Genomic DNA, 21,179 nt, shown 5'->3' with positions numbered 1-21,179 from the left:
ACAGATCTATACTGCACACAGTGTACATGCCACACTTATATAGGTACAGATGGCCTGAGATGGACCAGCACATGAAGGAGCTGCACCTGCTTCCCCTGAAATCAATAACATTTCCATCCAATTCAATACTCACAGGAGATGATGGATTACGAGAACTTAATTTGGGGCTTTGGGGAATGATATTCACAACTTTAATTGTATTCATATAAAATGCACATTGATCCTTGAACAAATTCTCAGTACAGCTGGCTTTGAAAAAGAAAAATCAGAACTTTGCAAATGCCTCTGCACATTCTTCCTGTGATTAACTGTTCTTTAAAAGAGAAGGTAAGGATGTAATAGAAGTTACAGCCCTGTTTGCAATTATTCTGAGTAGTAAAACAGATTAAGTAGAGGCTTAAGGCATGAGCTTAGTGAATGTAGCCATACCTAAACAAACAGTGGCAATTCTGCTCTTTCACTCTGAATTTTAAGATTAAGTAAATGGCAGAGTCATTTAAATACATGTAAATATTTGATTAATGGAGTCTTGAAACTTTTGCTTGTAATTCCTACTCCCTTATTAAAATCATCCACCAGATTTTGAAGTGGAAATTACATTTTTCTCTAATTAAAAGCATTACTTTTCAAGTATGATTGTGCACTATGACAAATGCTACCAAATTCTGCATTAGCTCAGAAGCTCCTGAGCTCTCAAATCTGTTGGTCTCCTTTGTGTAAGCAAAAAAGATTCTCTGCTAGAATCTCTGTGACTCATCTGATGGTGGTGGGGAGAAATACCTGGGCAGTGCAACACCTCAGATGCTGAGCAGCACTGCTCTCATGCTTAACCTCCTTCTGCTTCCTTTCCTTCTTCTAGGAATTAGTTTGAAGAATTTGGATGTTTAAGAAGCATGAGGGAAGGGAAGTAGGAGAAGAGAGGTTTTCATTCACCTGTGCGCTTACTAATGATGCTGAGGCATGAGCTATGAGCTGATTTGCAACGTGCACATTGCCATTCAAACATTTACAGTGTACCTGTAAAGCACCTGGGTACCACAAGGGTTAAAATTCCTGCTCTCAATCCCTTTTGTATGGGAGAAGAACACAAGAAGGCTCCATCTGAATCAAAATTACTTCTGTTTTTGCCTTTAGAGAAGGTGAGGGAAGAAATTTCGGCCTCAGGTTCAACTGGGGGATTTAATCTGGATTTACACAGGTGAAACAGAGAAGAAGGGGTCACAAGGTGGCTGAGCAAGTGTGTAAGAGCAACTGGTAGTTGAAGGGGATGGTCCTGTACTACCTGCAAGGTCTACTCATCCCAGACCTGCTCAGCAATGGCTTTACTGCTTATCTGACTCCTCAGCTTGTTAAAGGTGAAGGGAATGCTGGTTTTTGCTGCCCAGTGAGTTTTCTGCTGATTTAGTGAGTTGAACTGGGTCAAACAAAGTTGCTGCAAGGCTAAGAGGAACTTGGTGAACTTTTCTTTTGGCGGCAGGGCAGAACTCATTTTCTGAGCCCTACTCATGTCTTCATGTGAGCACCTGTGGTGGGAACAGCAGCAGCAACGGGCTTGGGATTTGGGATCTCCAGCCAACCTCAGTCTTCTTGGGATTTTATTGTTAAATAATTATTCTTTGCATCCTGTTCTGAATGGAGGAGTCTGGCCTGGGCTACTGCATGGATCTGGGCTTAAGCTTATAAACTTTGTGGACAGAGGTAGGAGAAATTTCAGTACATGTGCAGTGCAGTTGATGAATACTGAAGTAAGAAATGAATAATAGCTATGTCCCTGATTCCACAGGCTGCTGATCCTGCCTGTTGGAGATTTTTATTCAGATAGTTCACCAAAAATCTCCCATTAAGCCTGCAAAGCTCACATATTCAGGAAAAGCTTATATTTAAAACAAATTAACAAGGAAGCTTGTGGGCCTCTATTGAAGTCCACTAGGATCTTTACAAGTATCTCGTTTGTAAAGACAAATGTGCAAGGACAACTGCTAGAAGCCTAAACACTACTTCTACTAATGAGCTGACTCTTTGCCAGCACCGGGACACACGATATTTCCCCTTCAGCCACTGTAATTAATATTAATTTTCACTTCACGGAAGTCACCCCAGTTCACTTCCCTCTTATTCCCCCACCAGCATCTCCGAGCCAAACGCGCTGTCGGAGTCCACACGGAGTCCGGCGCGCCGCGGTTCCTCTGTGTTTCAGAGGAGTTTGCCGCTATTTTTGCTTCCCTAGCGAGTCAAACCTCCGCAGGTGCGCGGAGTCAGCGGGAGCGCACAGGTGAGGAACGGGGAGGAGCTGATGGATGAGCCGGGGGTGCTGAGCCGGGCAGGAGCGAGCCGAGGCAGCCAGGAGGGAGGGAAGGAAGGAGAGTAAGCGGTGCCCGCGGCTGCAGTTCGCCGTGCCTCCGAGCCGCGGCGGGGGCACACTCCGCCCGCGTTTGGCGAGAGCGGCTCCGCGCCGCTCCCGAGGGGGCACGGCGGCCGGGGCCCGAGGCGAGGTGAGGACACGGAGCACGGGGGGTGGGAGGGATGGGATGGGAAGGGGGACCCGCACCGCAGCAGTGAAGCCGCCCGAGCTGCGGGAGCCACGGCCCCGCGCGCTGAGCGGTGCGGGAGACAGCGAAGCCACTCGCCCGAAGCCACTCGCCCCAGTGGCTCCTGGCCGCAGCTTGGGACCATGAGTGAAGGTCTCTGATCGCTGGGTGCTGCTACGTGGCGCTGTCCGAGGGAGATGCACTTGGATGTCGGCTACTTGGTAGCATCCCGTTTCCCTCGGATCAAACTCTGTGCTGTCTAATGTATTCGGAGTGTCAGAGCTCCTCGGGACTCTGGAAATCCAGTGCAACTCTTTCTGAAGGCTGGGATTGGTTATTAGGATTCCAAAGGAATTAGCAGGGTCCTCTGAAAATATTTGGGGAAGAATAGATTTTACTCAGCTTCTGTGCAGAAAATTTGCGGTTCCTAGTTCTACGTTGACGTTTGGATCTGAGAGGATATGGAAACACTCGAGACTTACATGGTCATCTTCACGTGAAAGGTCAGGAGTGATTATTTTCCTTTTTAAAAGGTTTTACGGATAGGTGTGCTGGGGGGTTTGCTGATAGAGTTGCCCGCAGAAGTGTGAGGGAGGAGCACGGGTTAACCCAATAAAAGGGTTTGTAGGCAAGAGGGGAGGGGAGTTTGCTGTAATTAAATGGCCAAACTCGCAATTTGTATTCACTTAGTTAAGAAAAGGTCTTTTCCAGCAGGGAGAGAGAATCTGTCCTGTTCTAGGTTGGAGTGGAGGGGTAGGGTGAAAAGGTGAACAGTTTTATTTGAAGCCAGCAGCCGCTCACTTGTGAGGAGTCCTTCTCTTGTATCGGCCATAAACAGCTGAATTGACGCGGGGTTTGTTTATTAGGAAATGAAGGTTTGTGCAGCTTTAGGGTAACACCCGGAGGTTTGCCCCCTCGGGGTCTCTCGTGCACTGAGTGCGATTGGCCCAGGTTTGTGCGGGATGCTCTCGGCGAGCAGCGGGAGCCGGCGGCGGGGCTGACCCGCCGTGCGCACCGGGCAGCCAACAGGTCCCCGCGGTGTTGATTCGCCACCTGAAACTTCGCACACCAAATTCAGATGGGTGGCAGCTGAGACACCGAGCCTCCGAGGAAACAGGCCTACAGGTGGCATTTGGGGATCAGGCATCAGCAGCAGGCACAGCCTCGGCAGTGGGTGCGCGCCGTTCCGGAGTTGGGCTCAGTAAGTGCCGAGAGCGGCTTTGCCGGAGGTTCCTTCCCCGGCCCCGCGGAGCATCTCCGGCTCGGGCAGGACGGGGGGCGCGGGGTGGGAGGAAAGAGCGCACCCGGAGCCCTTGGCCCGCTCTGCCGTGCTCTGCCTGCCCTGGCTGCGCCCGTAGCCGGGAAACAAGTCGGGCGGTGGGGCTGCCAGGGAGTTGGCTGTGCTATCCCGGCGGAGCAGCGGCGGAGGAACCGGCTGCCGAGGCAGGGATGCCCGGGGACCTAGCGAATGCTTGCTGCCTTCTTTCTCCCCCCCCCGCCTCCATCCCTTCCCTTTTTTTTTTTTTTTTTTTTTTTTCCCTTTCGCCGATGCGGGGAGGCGGGCACGAGCAGCGGCTCCGCAGCGCAGCAGCGCTTTCCCCGCGCCGGGAGCCGCGGCCGCGCCGGGGGGGCAGCGAGCGGCGGCCCCGCTCCCCCGCCCCTGCGTAGGCACCGCCGCAGCCGCGCTGGCCCCGGCGGGCGGAGCGGCGCCGCCGCTGCCCCCGCGCCCGCACGGACCCCGCGGGCCTCGCTGCCACAGGGCCCAGCCCGTCCCGCTGCCCGTCTCCTCCCAAAGTTTCCCGGCGGAATGGGGTAAGTCGGGGGCGGCGGAGGGATGCGCGCACGGGGGGATGCTGCACCTGCCCTGTCGCGGCTCCTCGCGCTGCCTCTGCCCGGAGGCTCCCACCCTGCTGGGGCTAGGGCAGAGCTCCTCGGCCGGAGCCGGGAGAGCCTCCTCTCTTCCACCCCTTCCCCATCCGTCCCTGTCGCCAAGCAGAGGAGTGACGGTGACCTCAACTATTGTGGTGTCGCTTTGAGATGCAGGGTTAATTTGTGAGGGCCAGTAGTGACAGAAATGCAGCGCTCCGACTTTAATATCTGCATATGGCAATGGGTAAAATAAAGAACCCGTTAGTATTCCGCCTCTGTAATATTTGGCGCGGGAGAGGCTGCCGCTCCATCTCGTTTCCGAGCTCCTTCGTGGGAAGCGGAGTGGTGCTGGTGCCTTCCCTGCTGCCTTTTCCCGAGTGCCTCGGCCCTTCAGGCATCAGGGGAGTCCTGCGGAGGGGAGACGGGAAGCTCCTTGCCTTGCAGCCGCAAAGCTGCGGAGAGAAACCTTGTCGGGCTCGGCAAGCCCCGGGAACGCTTTGGGATTATGGCAGGGATCAGCAGGGTAACCCCCGTGCCCTGCTCCTGGTGGGTGATGCGACTCTGCCTTTTCCACACCCCGGTGATTTTATCTATCCCCGTGGCTGCTACGAGCCCTGTGTTTGAAATGTTGTGCGAACTTGAGGGATGTACGGTGAGGTCAGCCGTGGGGGCTGGAGCCTGGGAACTGAGATTGCCTTGGGAAGAGCAAGACAGAGGGGGTGGGTGATGTAATCGGGGGGCACAGCCGGGAGAGGCAGATGCTGGCTTTCTAGCCCCTCTGCGTGCTTTGGCAGTGGCCTTTAATGATGATTGGATGTTAATTCAGAGGGAGGGGTGTGCTGGAGCAAGGGGGTTTTGGACGCAAACCAATTCCCGTTGACTCGTTTGGGCCCCGCCGGGGTGTGGGGGGAAGCCCCTGTGTTTGCAAGGCGGGCTGCTCCCACTCCCGTCATCAAAGTTAAGGTGGAAACATTTCCGTGTCTGCTCCCACCCACCCCCCGACGGGAGGAGGTTCGTGACATATAAATCTCTCAGACTGCTCTTTGGGCTGTCTGCTTGTTAAGAAAATACGTTTCTCACTTCGACTGAGAGCAGTTTTGCTCTCTGGTGAGTGGAAACTGAGGAAAAAAGAGACATTTAAAAATAAAATCAGACTGTAGAGCTGGAGTGGTAAAGCAAATGTTCTCGAGATCCCACGTAACAAGCTGGGGATGAATGCAAACTGTTCCTGCCGTGTAGCTTTTCCAAATTCAGTTCTCTTTGAAAGATGGGATCTCTTGGCTCCCGGCAGAGGCTGGGCTGCATGGATCACGGAATAGGTGCTTTTCCCAGCGCCCGAAGGGGCAACGGGGACATGCTGGCATTGCTGCAGGAGTGACAGCCTTGTCACACACCTAACCCGGCACCTACAGCAGCGGCATGGGAGCCCACCCTGCTTTCAGCTTTCTGATGTGTCAAAACTTCGGAAAATTTGAGGCAGGTTACTCCCGAATCGGGGACTACCGGCTCTCCCCTCTTGCTATGGATGTGGCAGGCCCCTTGTGTCACCCTCTGGAAGGCACAGTGACTGTGACATGTGCTTAATTTTCAAGGGAATGGCCCTGGACAGGTAAAGGGACACTTAAATCAGGCTTGCTCATGTTATTATTCAAAGTCTTGTGTGCAGCCTTTCACATCTTGTTTTTTCTGTAGCTTCTCAGTGACAGCATGTGCATGTATCTGGAGAAGTGTAAGATTTTCTAATTCCTCTGACAAAATGGGAGTGGTTTGTAGAGCAACCTGCTACACACCTTCAAAAGTGAATGCTAGTTCAGTGTGCATTTTGCAGATGAAGAGGTTCAGTCAGCTTTGTGAGACCATGGTTATCACTCATTCCTTCACCAATGAAGCATCATATCAGCTGTGTAAATGAGTTTCTCAGATCTGGGCTCTGATTTTCTGTTTAGGTTGAAATGGAAGCCTGAAGCACAAGTGTTGAGTTGCTGCTGTGTATCCATGATAGAGATGTGTGGGATAGCTTGGGGTTTGTGGCTGTTTGGGACAGCTCCACTGCAGTGCTGGGTGGGCATCTGCTGCAGACTGCAGCTTTGTGCTTCAGAAGCTGCTACAGGACTGATGCAGGGATACAGAGCTTTGCCAGGCCTGACAGAAGAGCATGGATATCAGAGAGGAGTTAGAACTTGGCTTGGGTTCTTTTTCCTCGATTTACAAAATAAACTTCCATAAGTTCTTTACGTGTTGCTACTGGCCCCTGGACACTTCAGGAACCACGTTTTTACTTGGTGGAACACATCCTTAAAAAGTGGTCTCCCTTGCTTGCTGCTGCTTTCCTTCTTCCCATGCCTTACCAGCCTGAAATCCATGGAGATTTATCTCCGAACTCTGGGATTTAAGTACTTTTTTTATCAGCTTAAAACGAGGGGCATAAGTTGTTAAAACTCTGTTTGTGCTTAGCAAGGTGAAGGAAACAAAACCATTAGCTTTGCACTTTTTCTTTCATGTCTTTAGTAAACTTCTGGTAGCAACTAGGCCTTAATTCAAAGGCTCTTGAACATGAAAATAACATGAACAGCAGCTTTCCTTTTGTTTCCTTTTTTTTTTCTAATATTTGTGTCTGCACATGGGCCTCTGTCCAGCCAAGCAGCAAAATCTGAAAATAGGAAATAAAATCTGGTCTTAGTTCAGTTTTAACGGTAAGTCTGATATAAAACCAATGGTTTGGCAAAGAGAACCTTTTTACCCGTGAAGGATGTTTTTGGATATTATTAATCCAAGCTTAAAGCAAACTTAACAGACTTCTGGCAAAATGAAGCATTGGGGGTTTTGTGTGTTTTTCTCTCAAACTTAGAGTGCACAGATGAAAACTGATCTGTTAGCCAATTATTATTTACTTCTTGATACCTGAAACATAGAGAGGGGTAACTGAATAGTGGAAACTTGAAATCTGGATCAAGCCAAAATGCTGCTGGACAATTAAACCCAAGTTTGCTTGTTCTGTCCTATTAATAGTTCATGAATTCAGTGTCTGAACCTCAGAAAACAGTGCTTGAAGTGGCAAGGATTATTGCTCAAAATCCTGCAATCAGAGCTTGCTGTTTTAATTAAAAATAACTAATCAACTGATTGATGAAGGGAAAAAAAGCACCTTGCAGGTATATATTAATTTTGCTTCCACCAGAGGATTCTGTGTGATGCATTTGTTGATGCGAAGTCTTTTGGGGGAAGAGACATTGAGTGCCTAAAAAGCTTGTGCAAGCACAGCAGAGCGGGATTCTGGAAGAGGAGATGCTCCTGCAGCTTTGCATGCTTAGGTGATTTATTACAAGAGTCTTGACAGTCAGCACTAACTCAGCAGCAGAGGGAAGTGGTGTGTTTTTGGCAGTTCAGGAAGTGGGTGTGATCCCCTGGCAGTGCTTGGGGTTCCTGAGCTGTTAGGGTTAGAATGACAGGGTGTTCTTGGGTCACTGCATGTCTGGCTGGACTTTCATCAAGCTGTATCTCCAAAGAAGGCAGAACAACTAGTTCTGATGGCTGGTGACAAGCCTCTGAAGGAAGAGCTAAAGTCACTTAAAAGAGTGTCTGTTTTGTACATATTAATCTACTGATCTGGCCTCCTTAGGGCCCCTCAGCTTTGTGTGTGAGAGGGAGAAGGGTGTTCTCCCTGGATTCACTTGGGAAGGGAGAGCCAGAAGGGAGAAGGGTGATCTACAGCTGGAGTGGGGCTGCAGAAATTTGACCTTGTCAGTGTGATTGCCCTCAATCCTTGGTTAATCCCAGAATCCCAAAATGGTCTGGGTAGGAAGAGACCTTAAAGCCCACCCTGTGCTGTGGGCAGGGATATCTTCCACTATCTCAGCTTGCTCCAAGCCCTGTCCAACCTGGCCTTGGATTCTTCCAGGGATCCAGAGGCAGCCACAAAATATTAAGGAGCTACCTTAGAGGTTCCAGGGTGCAGCAAACCCCGGCACTGCTGAATTGGGATGAGCAAGGGAACTTCTCTGCCTGTGTGGGAAAGGCAGGAAAAAGTGTTAATTGTTGTTTGTTTGTTTTGGCTGCATCGGAGGAACCTGGTCTCTGCTGGGAGCCTCTTGCAGGGGCTTTGGAGACCAATTAGAGGCCCAAAGAGATGAATGGTGACCTCAATTAGGAAGCTGCAGCTGCAGTGACAGCAGAGCTGGCATGAGCCAGGTGCCAGTCAGGCTCTCCCACCCTGTTGATGAAACCCTTGACTGAGCTGTGCTGGCTCATACTGGGAATAACCACTGGGAAATAACGCTCCAGTAGGAATTTGCACTGGTGGCATCAAGACTGCAGTCTTAGCCTGAAGGTGAACAGAGGAATCCTGGGCTTTCTCCCAATTTTCCTTGTAACTTCAAACAAACCAAGCTTGCCTGTCCTGGATGTTTGCCTGAGGAAGGGCCATGGACTTCTGTCCTTCTCCAGCCTGTTTTGTCTGCCATCAAACAATGACCTGCAACACAGAGAAAGACAGTTCTGGTTCAAATAAATTCCCTGGAATAGTGCAGTCTGAAGGGCAAGGAAAAAAGCAGCAGAGGGAAGTTCAAAGGGAAGTGCCACAAAGGCTGCAGCTGTTTTCTGTCACTGAAGTGCTCTCCTATTTTTTTTAATTTAGTTCATATGCTTCATTTCTAACCTGAACAAACCATTTGAGGTATTGAGAGAAAAAAGTGAGGTAAAAAGGCAAAGCTGACTGATTAAAGCTGGTGGAAAGATTTCTGGGAGCAGTTTGGGAAAGATGCAAGGAGAAAAATACTCCTGGTAAAACATTTTGAGGAGCCATCTTAGAGTAATGAGTCCTTTCTAAAGTAAAGATAATGTTTAAGAACTGAAATACTGTTCTGGTTGAAGTGATTTAATTAGTGGGAGACAAACATACAGCCACTGCTTTTACCAGTACTGTTACTAATTTGGTGGTTGGCAAGTCAGATTTGGATAAGAATTTGTGCCTAAAATAGCTTTGTTTTTCCAGAAGTGCACATCAGTACACATTTCTAAGTAAAACCGACCCAAATAATTCTTTATTTAATGGCTCAGGACCCAGGTTGTAAGAAGGACATTGTAAATAGCAGTGCCTGAGGATCTAGGAGGGATGTGTGATAAGGGTTGGTGCTATATGTCCATTTTCCAGCCTTCTTACTGGGGAACCTTCCTGCACAGCCAGATTGTTGCACTCACTTTGTTCACGTACTGATTGCTGTAGTTATTCATTCACATGGTTCCTTCTCGCATATTTTAAACAGATAAAAATGCTCCTTTGTTTCCCATTCAAATTCTGGTTCAGTGTCCAGCCATTGGAGGGTTTTGGTGATTTTTTTTTTCTTTTCCATGAGATGTACAACTGCAATCTGTTACACTACATTTCATGTGGTGCTTTTGACAAAAACATGAATACTAATCCCACTGTGAAGAGTAATTTGAGTGGCTGATTGCAACATTTTCAGTTTCCCCCCTCTGTATCTGGAGAAGCAGTATTCCTCTCTGTGGGTGCTGTCTTCCACTGGGCAATTCCAAGGTTGACTTTGTCAAGAGGGAGAGAGCTCCTGTGACCTGATGGTCTGGGTCTGCTGGAAGCCACCCCATGGGAATGCTCCAGATGAATATTATGAGCTCTTTGCCATCTCCTAGCACCATGTGAGTGTATAACTCCAGATTTCTCTGATATTCATGTTATCAGAAACAGCACAATTCAAAGCCAACAGTTCTACTGAAATATCAGAATATTGCTTGGGCTGGCAGCTCCAAACATTGCTGGGATGACATGGGGTATCTTTGTGCTCCCTCCTTGCAGATCTTGGTGTGAGCTTGGCCTGTTTGCAGGGGTGTTTCCCCAGTCAAGCAAACACTCCTTCCCCTGCTTCCATCAGAGGAGCTTCTCAAACTTCAGGGATGGATTTTATAGCACTGGGCAGGTGGCACTTGGAGTATGGATTGGAAGTGGGCTTGGCAGGGCTGGATTTGCAGCTGGATTTTGACCTTGGAGATCTTTTCCAACCAGGATTCTATGATGATTATCATGATTGTGGAAAAAAGGAATGTCTTTCTAAAAAGAGAAATCCATTATAGCCTTTTGGGAGTAGGTAAAGAGGAAAACATTGTTGATGTAGTTGTCATTGAGCTTTCGTTAAACTCTTTTTGAGTGTTTCATCTAAACAACAAATACTTGAGTGTGACTGCACTTCAAGGACTATGACTACTATGGCAGATCCTTATTCCTAAGATTCTCCACTGAACAGAACTGTGCTTCACCAAGCTAATTGAATTGATAGATTATGAAGTTTTTTGGTTTTTTTCCTTCCAGTTTTTATACTTGGGTAATAGCCTAGCTTGAAGTGTCTTGGGAACCTTTGGTTTCTGATGGTGTGTTCAACAACACAAAATAATTTGGGGCTTTCTTGTCTGCAAACAGAGACTGCAAGTTTGAGGAAATTTTTTGTGAGGCAGCACAGTGGGAGTAATTAGAATGTGGTGTATTTAATTTTAATTGTTGCATCTAGAATGAGTGCAAACTAGAAATGAAACCTACACTCTAATGGAATTAGGTTGTGACACTTCAGTGCCATGTGTATGACAAGGAAAAATGAACAACTTGATGCAGAAATAGATTGCCATTGAATTTTTATTTTTTCAGTTCCTGTCAAAGAAAGGGGAGGGAGATAGATGTATGAGCACAAGCTAAATTCAAAGAAGTACTGACTGGTTTCTGAATCCATTTAGCTTATGGATCTTCAAGTTATTTAACATTCACAGATAGGGTCTTTAAATCTCTTAAGAGCGGTCTGAATTCTGTTACTCAGATGTCCACTAGAATGAATTTGTTCATAATAATGAAATTGCTGCAGTTTTGGTAGTCAAGGAGCTTTCCAGGACTATCATTTTACTTAAATTCTTGGGCTTTTTACTTTCTAGGTGTCCAAATCAATCATAGAACAGATTAGAATCTTCTTCAGCAGCCTTCCTTTACTACTTCTTCAAAATTTTGTTACTTTCTGAGAGCAATGTTTTTCATTGGAATAAAACTTGCAGTTTAGGAACAGAAATCTTTTAACATTGAATGGGAAACAAGGTTGTTTGTGTAAGTCCTTATACCTGAGGAAGATCTGGATAAATGCACCCAGTGAGTTTCAGATGGTTTTGGTTTTTAAGGATATTCAGCCTTATTGAACCACAGGGCTCATAAAATTGACTTTGTATTTTGAAAAACTCCAGGGAATGAGATTCTGTGAAACCACAGTTGGAGTAGGAGAGGAGTGTACAGCCCTCAGGAATTCCCCAACAGCTTCTGTAGCATCCTTGTGCCTGGCAGCCCCCTTGGGAAGCAGAGGAGAGAGTGGGGAGAGGCTCCTGGTGGATGCAGTTGCTCTGGATTTATCTGGAGGTTTCTGTGGATGAGGGGAGTTCAGCAATGTGGCAGCTACAACAGAATAGGAAAGCTGACCACCATTGTTGCTTTTTTCATCTGGGAAGGGAATGAGAAGAAAGCTGGGGGGACTGAAGCTTCTGAATAGATGAATCAGGCTGCTCATGAAATTCATAGTAAATGGAGGCTTTGTCCACTGGCAATGCAATCCGCTTCCCTTTTGGCTTTATTTCTTCCTGATTATAACTTCAAACAGCAGTGAGGCAGTGGAAGACAGTGCCTGCATTGCCTCATTGAAGGGAAAGGGCAGAAGATAATTGAAATCCCTTTAAAACTCTTTTTTTTTTGCGGGGGTGTGGGGGGGGGTGGTTACAATGATCTCCCTTAGCGTCTTTGACAGTGTTGGTGTTCTAATCTCTTTGAAGGCAGATTACAAAAAAAATTCAAAAAAGTCTTCCAACCACTAAGGGAGATTCATCCATCAGAGATATGGATGTTATGTCCTCTTGCCCTCCCACAATTTTCAGGATAGTGACAAGTTTATGACTTGGGCTTCCAGCCACAGAGGATGTCATTGAGGGCATGAAATTCCAAGTTCTTTCCAAGGATATCCTTGCATAACTCCTGTGGAAGAAATGAGCGGATTGTTTTGGTGGCACAACAGGTAACTGTGATGACAAGGCTACTGCAAAATGAACTCAGTCTTTTGAGCCACACACAGCTGATAAAAGTGGGCACTTCTTGGATAGAAAGGGGTCAGTTCATGGCAATTGTTGGACTGGTTTGAAAAGAATTCAGAAATGAGGCTGGCATTGGTTGTGCCACAGTTAGTCCCTGTGTGCTGAGAAGTGGTAGTGATTTGGTGGGAACATGGAAAGCTGAAGAGAAAGTGTCATGTAACTGGAAAATTTTTCTAATTCTAAATTTGCACTGAGTAACTTGAATGTTGCTGTAGAATTCCTGCATCTGTGTGTTTTAGAGTGAAGCAAGCCTTTTGCTTGGTGTTAAAAACAACTACAGTTCATGGAATCCCAGAATGGTTTGGGTTGGAAGGGACCTGAAAGCCCATCCAGCGCCACTCCCTGCCATGGGCAGGGACACCTTCCACTGTCCCAGGCTGCTCCAAGCCCTGTCCAACCTGGTCTTGGTGCCTTCCAGGGATCCAGGGGCAGCCACAGCTGCTCTGGGCACCCTGTGCCAGAGCCTCCCCAACAACAATTCCTTCATAAAATCCAATCTAATCTAATGCCTTGCTCCTGTCTCTGTGCACAAATATCTCTTTCCCATCGTCAGTAAGTTCTTCGCCTTGCTTTTGGAGCGCTTGAGGTAGTCTGGGAGTTGTCCAGGGTGCTGAAAGGACAGAATTGAAGTCACTCAGCAGGGAGAGAGTCCCTGAGACAGGAACATCTCTAGGCCTTTCTAAGTAGAGGAGCTTTATTTGTAATGCAAAAGAATTTTTTATTATTTTTATTTTTTAAGTGCAGTTGTAGAAAAGGGACACAAATATTTTAATTTTAAGACTGATATATTTCTATCTTGTCAAGCAATATTTGTCTGCAGTTCTTGTACTGCTATACATGAACTTTTAACAAAATCAATTGCATCTTAATATTGCATGGGAAATTAAGAATAATGAAATTTATCACTGAGGTCCCTTTGTGAGCAGACAAGCTGAAACTCTTGTTAATGTGCTGGTTTACTCACGAAATGCTTTTTCCCTTTCACTCAGTCTACTGATCAAATTTTAACAGGAGGTTTGACATTTACATGACATTCACATCTGTAGGCACACTGTTTCCTTTTCCCCACTGCTCTGTTTTCTCGGAGTTAACATTCTGCTGGAAGCAGTGAGAGGGATTGGAGAAGGGAGCCAGCAAGAAACGATCACTGTAATAAATTGGTTGTGTTCTCCAGGCTGGCTACAACTATTTCAGCCTTCTGGAGGGGTGGGGAAAAGGCTTTAACCCGTGAATTGATGACAGTTTCTGTGGCATTATGCAACAGATTGCCTGGTCATGGACCCCTTGTTGCTTTTAGCAGAAGGAATTGTGCAGGGTTAGGAATAATGTGCTGCTTGCTGCTGGTATGGATTTGGATGAGGCTGTGGGGCTCAAGAATCTGAAGAGCTGGATACCTGGGATTAGGCTGTAAACCCCTTGGGGAAGGAGGAGGGTGGATGATACTCAGCCAGAGGGTCCCTTGCTGAGCTGACTGGAGACCTTGGAAATATGGCAGGGATGAGCCAGGGACAGTCTTGCTCACAGCATTGAGGAACAACAGGAGCTCCAACAGTACTTCACAGTTTACCTGTTTTTACAGCTATATCCACTAATGAGTTCTTAAATGCTCTCCAGAGCCTCCTAAAAGCCATGGAATGACTTTTAGCTTTGGTTCTGCTCAAATCAGAACTGGTAGAGGTGTGTGTTCCATGGGCATACAAGAGTGGATTGGTTTTCATGGAAAATGGGGGCATTCCTGTGCTGAAGATGTTGTGCTGCATGTGAAAGAGGAAGGACACTGAAACATAGAAGTTTGGATGTGAAATCTGAAGCAGGCACTGAAGGAGTGCAGCTGCCCTGAGCATGACCAATACCATGCTCAGAAGGATTAATCCACACTGCCATATAAAATAAAGCTTTATTTTCAGATGGTTCTATTTCCCCAGTCTGATGGCCACAGGCTTTCTGGGGAGCTGTATGCCAGCCTTGCCCTGCTGTATGTTTTTTAATAACTGTGTACATGATTCAATCTTGGTTTTAATTCCATCATAGCAGTATCATGTCTGTCAGGTAGATTTAGAGGTCGAATTAGTAGCATCTGTACTTTAAAAAATGCATACAAATGGAGCTACTTAAAAATAAAAATTCATATGTTTCCTGTATCATAGGGTCTAGAGTTGTTGGCAGTAGCTTGTTCTCCTGTGGTTAGCACGGAACCATTCAGATGTTTCAGCTGACCCATCCTTATATAATTTCAGGCAGGCCATAGACTTAAAATTTTGTTAAAAGCACAAAGTGAGCTTTACTGGTAGGTCTTAAGATACACAATCAGTTCTTCAATTCTTCCCTCTTTTTCAATTCCATTGCAACAACATAGGAATCATGTTATTCCATTGCTGTTATATCCCCTTCTACAGAAAGTAAAAAAATCACCTTTGTGTACGTAGGAGTGTCAGAGCTCCAAGGAGTTGGCTGCATTGTGCAATGGTGTCAGCTGGGAGGTGGTGAAGCACAGCTAATGAATTTTGGACTCTGAAATCAGTTATAATGAGGAACTCAGAACCTGGAAAATTATTTTTGAGAGCTGCTAGAAACAAACCCAGCACTTCTTACCTGCAAGACTGGATGTTGATTCCAAGGTAGGCAGGCATGTCTAATGGCAAAAGATTGGTCATTAGATTTTAATCTGCTGGGATTGATGCACATCCTGGCTCCTTTGGAAATGGGTGGAATTACTGAGCAGGAGGTAAAAACTGAATCTTCTCTCTTCAAATTTGTTCTAAGGTAGTGGTCCAAAGTCTTGCTCCCTGTGTTCTGTGCCATCTCTGCTTTTCAGTGTTGTATCAACTTTTTCAAAGAGTTGCATTGCTCTTTCAAATAATGCAGGCTTTAGCTTCTTGTTTTGTTTTTGTATAAAAACCTGCATTTTTTCTTGGGCTTAATAAAGAAAAGAACAAAAAGGGGAAAAAAATTAAACTAAGAAATCCAAGATATTCTGCTGTTTTTGCAACAAGATTATGAAAAAGAAAATGTGGAACACTGGCCCAAGGCAGCCTTTAAAACAGAACCCTTGGCAGGGTCTTTCTAAGAGATTGTTATCAGCCAGCCTCCTGTCCTGGGTTCCTCCAAAGGCGTTTCTGATGGCTCTTTGATCACCTGTGCCCTACTCCTTGGTCAGCTCAGTTTGCTTTCTGCCTCTCTTGAGTGATCATTTAGAAAATCGTTTCCTTCAAGTGCTCAAATAAACAAGTGGCTTTGTTGTTAAAATTCTCATGGGAATTCAGTGCTTGAGGGGGCCATTGAGCCTGCCTGGCTGAACATTGCCTCTCACAAAACAAAGCATGTCATGGGTAATATTCCCTCTTCTCAGCCAAAGGCTGATTGCTCAAATTACTCTGCCTATCTCTTACAATTTATGCTTATTTAAGACCCATATATTCAAATCTGGTTTTGTGCCAGCATTGTCCTTTTGCTGAAGTAGTTTCCTGCCCTCTTTGGTGTCCCCTGCTTCCACAATGTATTCTGGAGAGAGGGGTTATGTGGCTTTTTTTTGCCTGTGGCTTCCCAGAGTGAGCAACCTCTTTCTTTTGAGACCTGCTTTGCTCCCAGCAGCATCAAGAGGTGTGAGCTGAGGTTTCGTTTGGGGCTTGAGGATTTTCTGCATTTAAGGACTTGTTAAATCAAAGAAAAACCCAGTGTTTTGGAGCTGTGTGGGCAGCATGCAAATGTGCTATTCCCAAGGATTAAACCAAACAATTTCCCCTAACATTTGTAGAGAGGAAAGTGTGGCTTCTAAGGGTTGGGGGATCATTGTCAGAGGAGAATTCAGCAGGAGCTGCAGAGATAGGGCAGGGGAGAATGGGTTGAAATTGAAAGAGAGTAGGTCTAGATCAGATATTGGTAGGAAGTTCTTCCTCACCACGCTCACAGGGCACAGGGTTGCCCAAAGAAACTGTGGCTGCTCCTGGATCCCTGGCCAGGTTGGATGGGGCTTGGAGCACCCTGGGATGCTGAGGGGTGTCCCTGCCCATGGCAGGGGTGGCACTGCATGGGCTTTAAGGTCCCTTTCAACCCAAACCATTCCATGATTCCAAAGTGCTGCTTAGGGAAATGCTGAGAAGAGCTAATATTCTCCCTTCCCTCTCTCTTCAAACAACCCGCACAGCGTAGAAATTTTATGGAAACTCTTCTGTGCCCAGCCACCCCAGTCTCTGTGTCCCTTCTTGGATAAAAGAGGCAGGACCAGTTATACTGCAGCCTTGCCTGGTTCAGGGCAGTTTAAATGCTTTTGTGTGCACCCAGTCCAGCTGTGCAAGTGTCTCATCATAATTCTATGGGATATGCTGATATGGGCATAGATCCACCTCTACTGGGCTCATGGGAGAGTTTCCAGGGCATGTCTGGTTCTGAGCAGGCTTGGTTGTGTTGGTTGTTTTCTTGGGTTACAATACAGAGTGTGATAAAAGGTATCTATTCTATCACCATCTGTTGAGGGTGGGGGCAGTGATCCTTATCTCTGTGGGAGATAGTGTGCTAATGGGCCATCCATTGAAAGCAGGCGGGGCATTGTTCTTTATCTTTTCACAACCCATCCTTCCTCCAGCCAGTCATTTTCTGCTCATGGCCATTGAGTCCCACTGTGGGACTGATAAAATTACTGCATCCCATTGGAAGTTGCTCCAGCCAGGGGGAAGAGCCCAACATTTCTTACCAAGATAAAAACAGAGGTTTTGGGACACTAAGGGAGCCCCTTTCTCCACTGGACTCCAGAAGAAAACCGGATTTCTCCACATCACCACTGGACTCCAGAGGGAAACTGCACCTTGTACAGGAGCACTGCTCCAACTGAATCACATCTGTCACTGCAGGAGGATGCAGCCACCATGGAATGGGACTGCTGCCAACACCCTGCCTGACGGGGTGTCAGGTTGTACTCTGACTGTGTCAGGGTTTGGGGTTTGTTTCTTTGTAGTGCTGTATTTCTATTTTAATTTCCCTAGTAAAGAACTGTTATTCCTAATTCCCATATCTTTGCCTGAGAGCCCCTTGATTTCAAAATTATAATAATTTGGAGGGAGGGGGTTTACATTCTCCATTTCAAAGAGAAGCTCCTGCCTTTCTCAGCAGACACCTGTCCTCCAAACTGGGACAGCTGTGGTGCCACAAGTGCACAGGCCAGCACTGGGGGGTGCCTGACCTGGCACCTGATCTGTGGTCATGTACAGTACCATTTAGAAATATCCTGCTGAGCTCTCAGCAAAGCAGCCTGGGTCCCTTGTGGTCAGGGCTTGGGCTGGAGCTGGAGCTAAAGCCTGCTCACATTGGAATCTGCCTTTTTGGAGGCAGCACTTGGCATTGTGCCTTTTTCCCTGGTGCTCTCCTGTAGGATCCTGCTGGCTTCACTTGAGCAGAGCCAGCTGGGGTGGTGTGGGGGTAATGAACCTTTCTAGAGCCTCAAATGTGTGGAGGCAGGCACAGCTTAGAAGCTCCAGAAGAGCGAGCTCAAAAAGAACAGGTATGACTTTTTACTTGGGTGGCCAAGGACCCACTATGCTATTTCAAACTGCCCAAAGTGTTTCTGCAGGCCAGGGGAGCTGGGTTGGTGCCTTTCCCCAGGCTTTTTCCTTTGCATTTCCATTCCCTTTCCCCTCAGACCAGTTCTTCAAGTTCTGTGTTTTCTGGAATATGTCCCCCTCAGGATGTTGTACCAAATACATTGCTACAGTTCCAATGAGGGGAGAAACATCACATCAGCTTTATTTATTGCTGCCTCAAGAGGACTATTTTGAGAAGTTGTTGTGTTTGCTGGATGCCTGTGGGTCTTGGGCAGTGAACTCCTCTTGTGTTTGCCAGTTCTTCACTGACCTGTTCATCTTTTAGCATGGTCTTTCCTTCCAAAACTCTGTGCATGGGATTCAGACATACAAACATAGCTGCTCAGAATTTTTTCCCCCTGTTTGCCCCCAACCCTGTTTCCACCTCCCCTGCCTTTTCCCCCATGCTGTGACCAGTTATATCATTAATGTCTTGAAACAGTCTGGCTCTGCTACTTTCAATGCCTTAAACTTGTTCAGTTTTCCTTCCCCTGAGCGGTTGCCCTCATGAACACCTCTGTACCCTCAATTTCTGGCATAAGTGCACATCCTTCATAAGGTTTCCCCCCAGTTTTGCAGAACTCTGCTTTTCCCTCTTCTGCCAATATATAACAGAGCAAGGAAAAGGCACCTCATCTCTGTGTCTGCTGCTCTTCTGGCCTCAGGTTTAACAGCTCATTTTGCTCCAACCTCAGCCTTTTACTGCAGGCCATGGTGACATCCTTCCCGTCATACCCAGGAGGAGAGGATGGAAGCAAATGTCCCAGAGTGGTGACACCACTGAAGTGTAGGAGTGTTTTGTGCATTCCTCCCTCTTATGGTCAGGGGTGTCTCAGGAGCTTGACACAACCACATGTGTGTGTTGAGAGTCTCTGTGCTCGAGCCTGAGCACCAGAGAAAGAGTCTGGAGATGTCTTCTCTAGTTTCCAGAGGTAGTTTATTTTATCTTATCTAAGAAGTTCTTTCCCTGACCAGCTGAGGTCTCTTCAGCAAATCAGCCCCAGGCACACTGCCTGCCCCTGGGACAGCATTATCTTTTTATACTATAAACTATGTAAACAGTTATCTCATTACTATTATTATTTACAGTTATCTTCCACTACCTAACACTTATATTGTACAGTCTGGTTCTACTCTAAACCAATCTAAAAATGCCAACATCCCTCAGAAGATGGAAGCTAAGAAGGAGAAAGAAGGACAGAACACACCCAAATTCCACCATCTTTACCCCAGACCCCTATTCTAAAAATCTTAAAATTCTACTTTTTCACCTTGTGATAAACTAACTTACACTCTACTGACTTTTTGTGACTTGTAACTCTTCATGCAAAGGTGGTAAATTTTCCCAGGGGCTAAAATCAAAGGCACAGGGGTCTTGGGCTCTGTGCCAAGGCTTCTGAGCCGCCTGCCAGGGTCTCAAGCCATCCAGGGTATCCAAAGTTATGTCCTGGGTTCCCACACCCCCTGAACTATTATATGGCTCTCACCATTAATTTTAATTTTGCTCCAGAGAATTGCATCCAATGAGACAAGTAGCAATTGAAATTTTAAAAGCATTGTACATGAAAATAACTTTTGCTTCCCCCATTATGCTGGGAGCTGTCTATGGAGAACAGTGCTGGTGGCTCAACAATGTTGGGGAAAATCTGAGTTTAAAAAGCTCTTCCCTGACAGCTGTCTCCAAATACAGGCTTTCCTCTGGCTTATTACAGCTCCAGGATGGCAATTCCAGCCTGGCAAACAGGACAGATTGAGGAGTACGGGAGCCCTCCTCTTTAAATTACATTACTGGTTAGCAGCAGGGTTACCTGGACACTTCTCAGCTTTCCCTCAGTTATTGCTTCCGAGAGCTGAGCGTTTTTACAGTCTTTTAATTTTCTCCATATTTTTAAAACCCCCAAGAAGCACCAATCAGAAGGACCATTAACACCTCAGCTCTGGACTAATGAGTAGCATAACTTGTGTGCTCGAGGTATCGATTTTCTCAGCTCCAGTTGCGTTTCTCCCTTGAATTCTTTGTGTTCTCCCTTCAGCTGTGCTGGCTGTTTACTCACAGAACACCCGAGTGAGGAGAAGATGAACTGCTGGGATTCTGCTGCTCAGGCATTGATGCATTGCCTCTCCCTTTGTGTTCTTTAAATGCCAGAAATCCCCTGCTTTTATTTGGAACATCTTTTTAATCTCTTCTTTCATCCATAAAGAGAATGAAGAGCTGAGTTCAACTGTTCTCCTTTTTTTTCTCCCTGAAGGTGTTTCTTTCCCTTTCTGGTATGTTCCATCTCTGAGAAAACAGGCAGAGTTTATCCTGTATTTGTGAATGAGGATAAATTCCCTTAGTTTTTTTGATCAAGTAGTTTCATGTGGGTACTTCATCAGGATTTCTGGATTTTGAAACAGTCATGAGTTTGTCCTGACCTTCATTTTATCTGTGTGACATTAGGAAAACAGAAGGATCTAAATTAACAGTAACAGTGAATAATGCTGTCTAAATTGAAGAATAAAATGGAAGAGGATAACTATCAGTAAATGCACTGGTAAAATGCCCTGAAATAGGCTGCTTACCTTCTTTTTTTTTGATGTATTGCTTTTTCTGAGCTCAGACAAATACTTATTCCTTAAAAGCAATTTCAGATTCATTTATCCTTGCAGAATATAACTTTACCCTGTAACATCTCTTGTGACTAAAATATTATTTTGCAGGAAAATATATATAAAAATAACCTTAAATTTAAACACTTTGCTGCCCCACCATGAGTTTTTTTTGTTTTGAGGTAGGAGTTGGAGCCGAATGGTTTTATGATGTTTGTGCTGAAGCAGAATCAGCTGCTCCCTCTGTCCCTGTTCCCAGTACCAGTACTGGGTGATTTTGATGCCTTTCTTACACTGTATGTCAAATCCAAGTGATGCCAAAGCCTCTCTTTTCACATTAGCCTGTTTCCAAAGCACATTCTTAATACTGGGTTAGAGGACAAATACTGGAGAAACTCTGGAGAAAATAGCATAAATCCTGCAAGGCGTGCTTTGGGTTGACTTGTCATGTATTTTATGTCATTTGTTCAAAGGCATAGTTTAAATACAGGCTTAATGTTTT

The 21,179-nt window shown here is 46.2% G+C and overlaps 1 protein-coding gene across 9 annotated transcripts in view; it reads left to right on the top strand.

Annotated features, from left to right (window-relative positions):
* The first annotated feature begins 2,073 nt into the window (after nucleotides 1-2,073).
* Nucleotides 2,074-21,179, top strand: part of PCDH15 (protocadherin related 15) — a 642,731-nt gene continuing 623,625 nt past the window's right edge. For 4 of the 9 annotated variants that reach the window (XR_004418559.1, XR_004418557.1, XR_004418558.1 and 1 more), the window contains exon 1: nucleotides 4,271-4,340. The gene's annotated coding sequence lies outside the window, so the exon portion shown is untranslated. Of the gene's footprint in view, nucleotides 2,273-3,532; nucleotides 3,730-4,270; nucleotides 4,341-21,179 lie in introns of those variants that run through there. The other 5 variants (XM_033065835.2, XM_033065834.2, XR_004418555.2 and 2 more) reach the window with 4 other exon arrangements.

This window comes from Catharus ustulatus, chromosome 8, assembly GCF_009819885.2.
Source record: "Catharus ustulatus isolate bCatUst1 chromosome 8, bCatUst1.pri.v2, whole genome shotgun sequence".
Taxonomy (NCBI): domain Eukaryota; kingdom Metazoa; phylum Chordata; class Aves; order Passeriformes; family Turdidae; genus Catharus; species Catharus ustulatus.
Note: the sequence above shows the minus strand (reverse complement) of the source record. Positions and strands in the feature narration are given on the sequence as shown.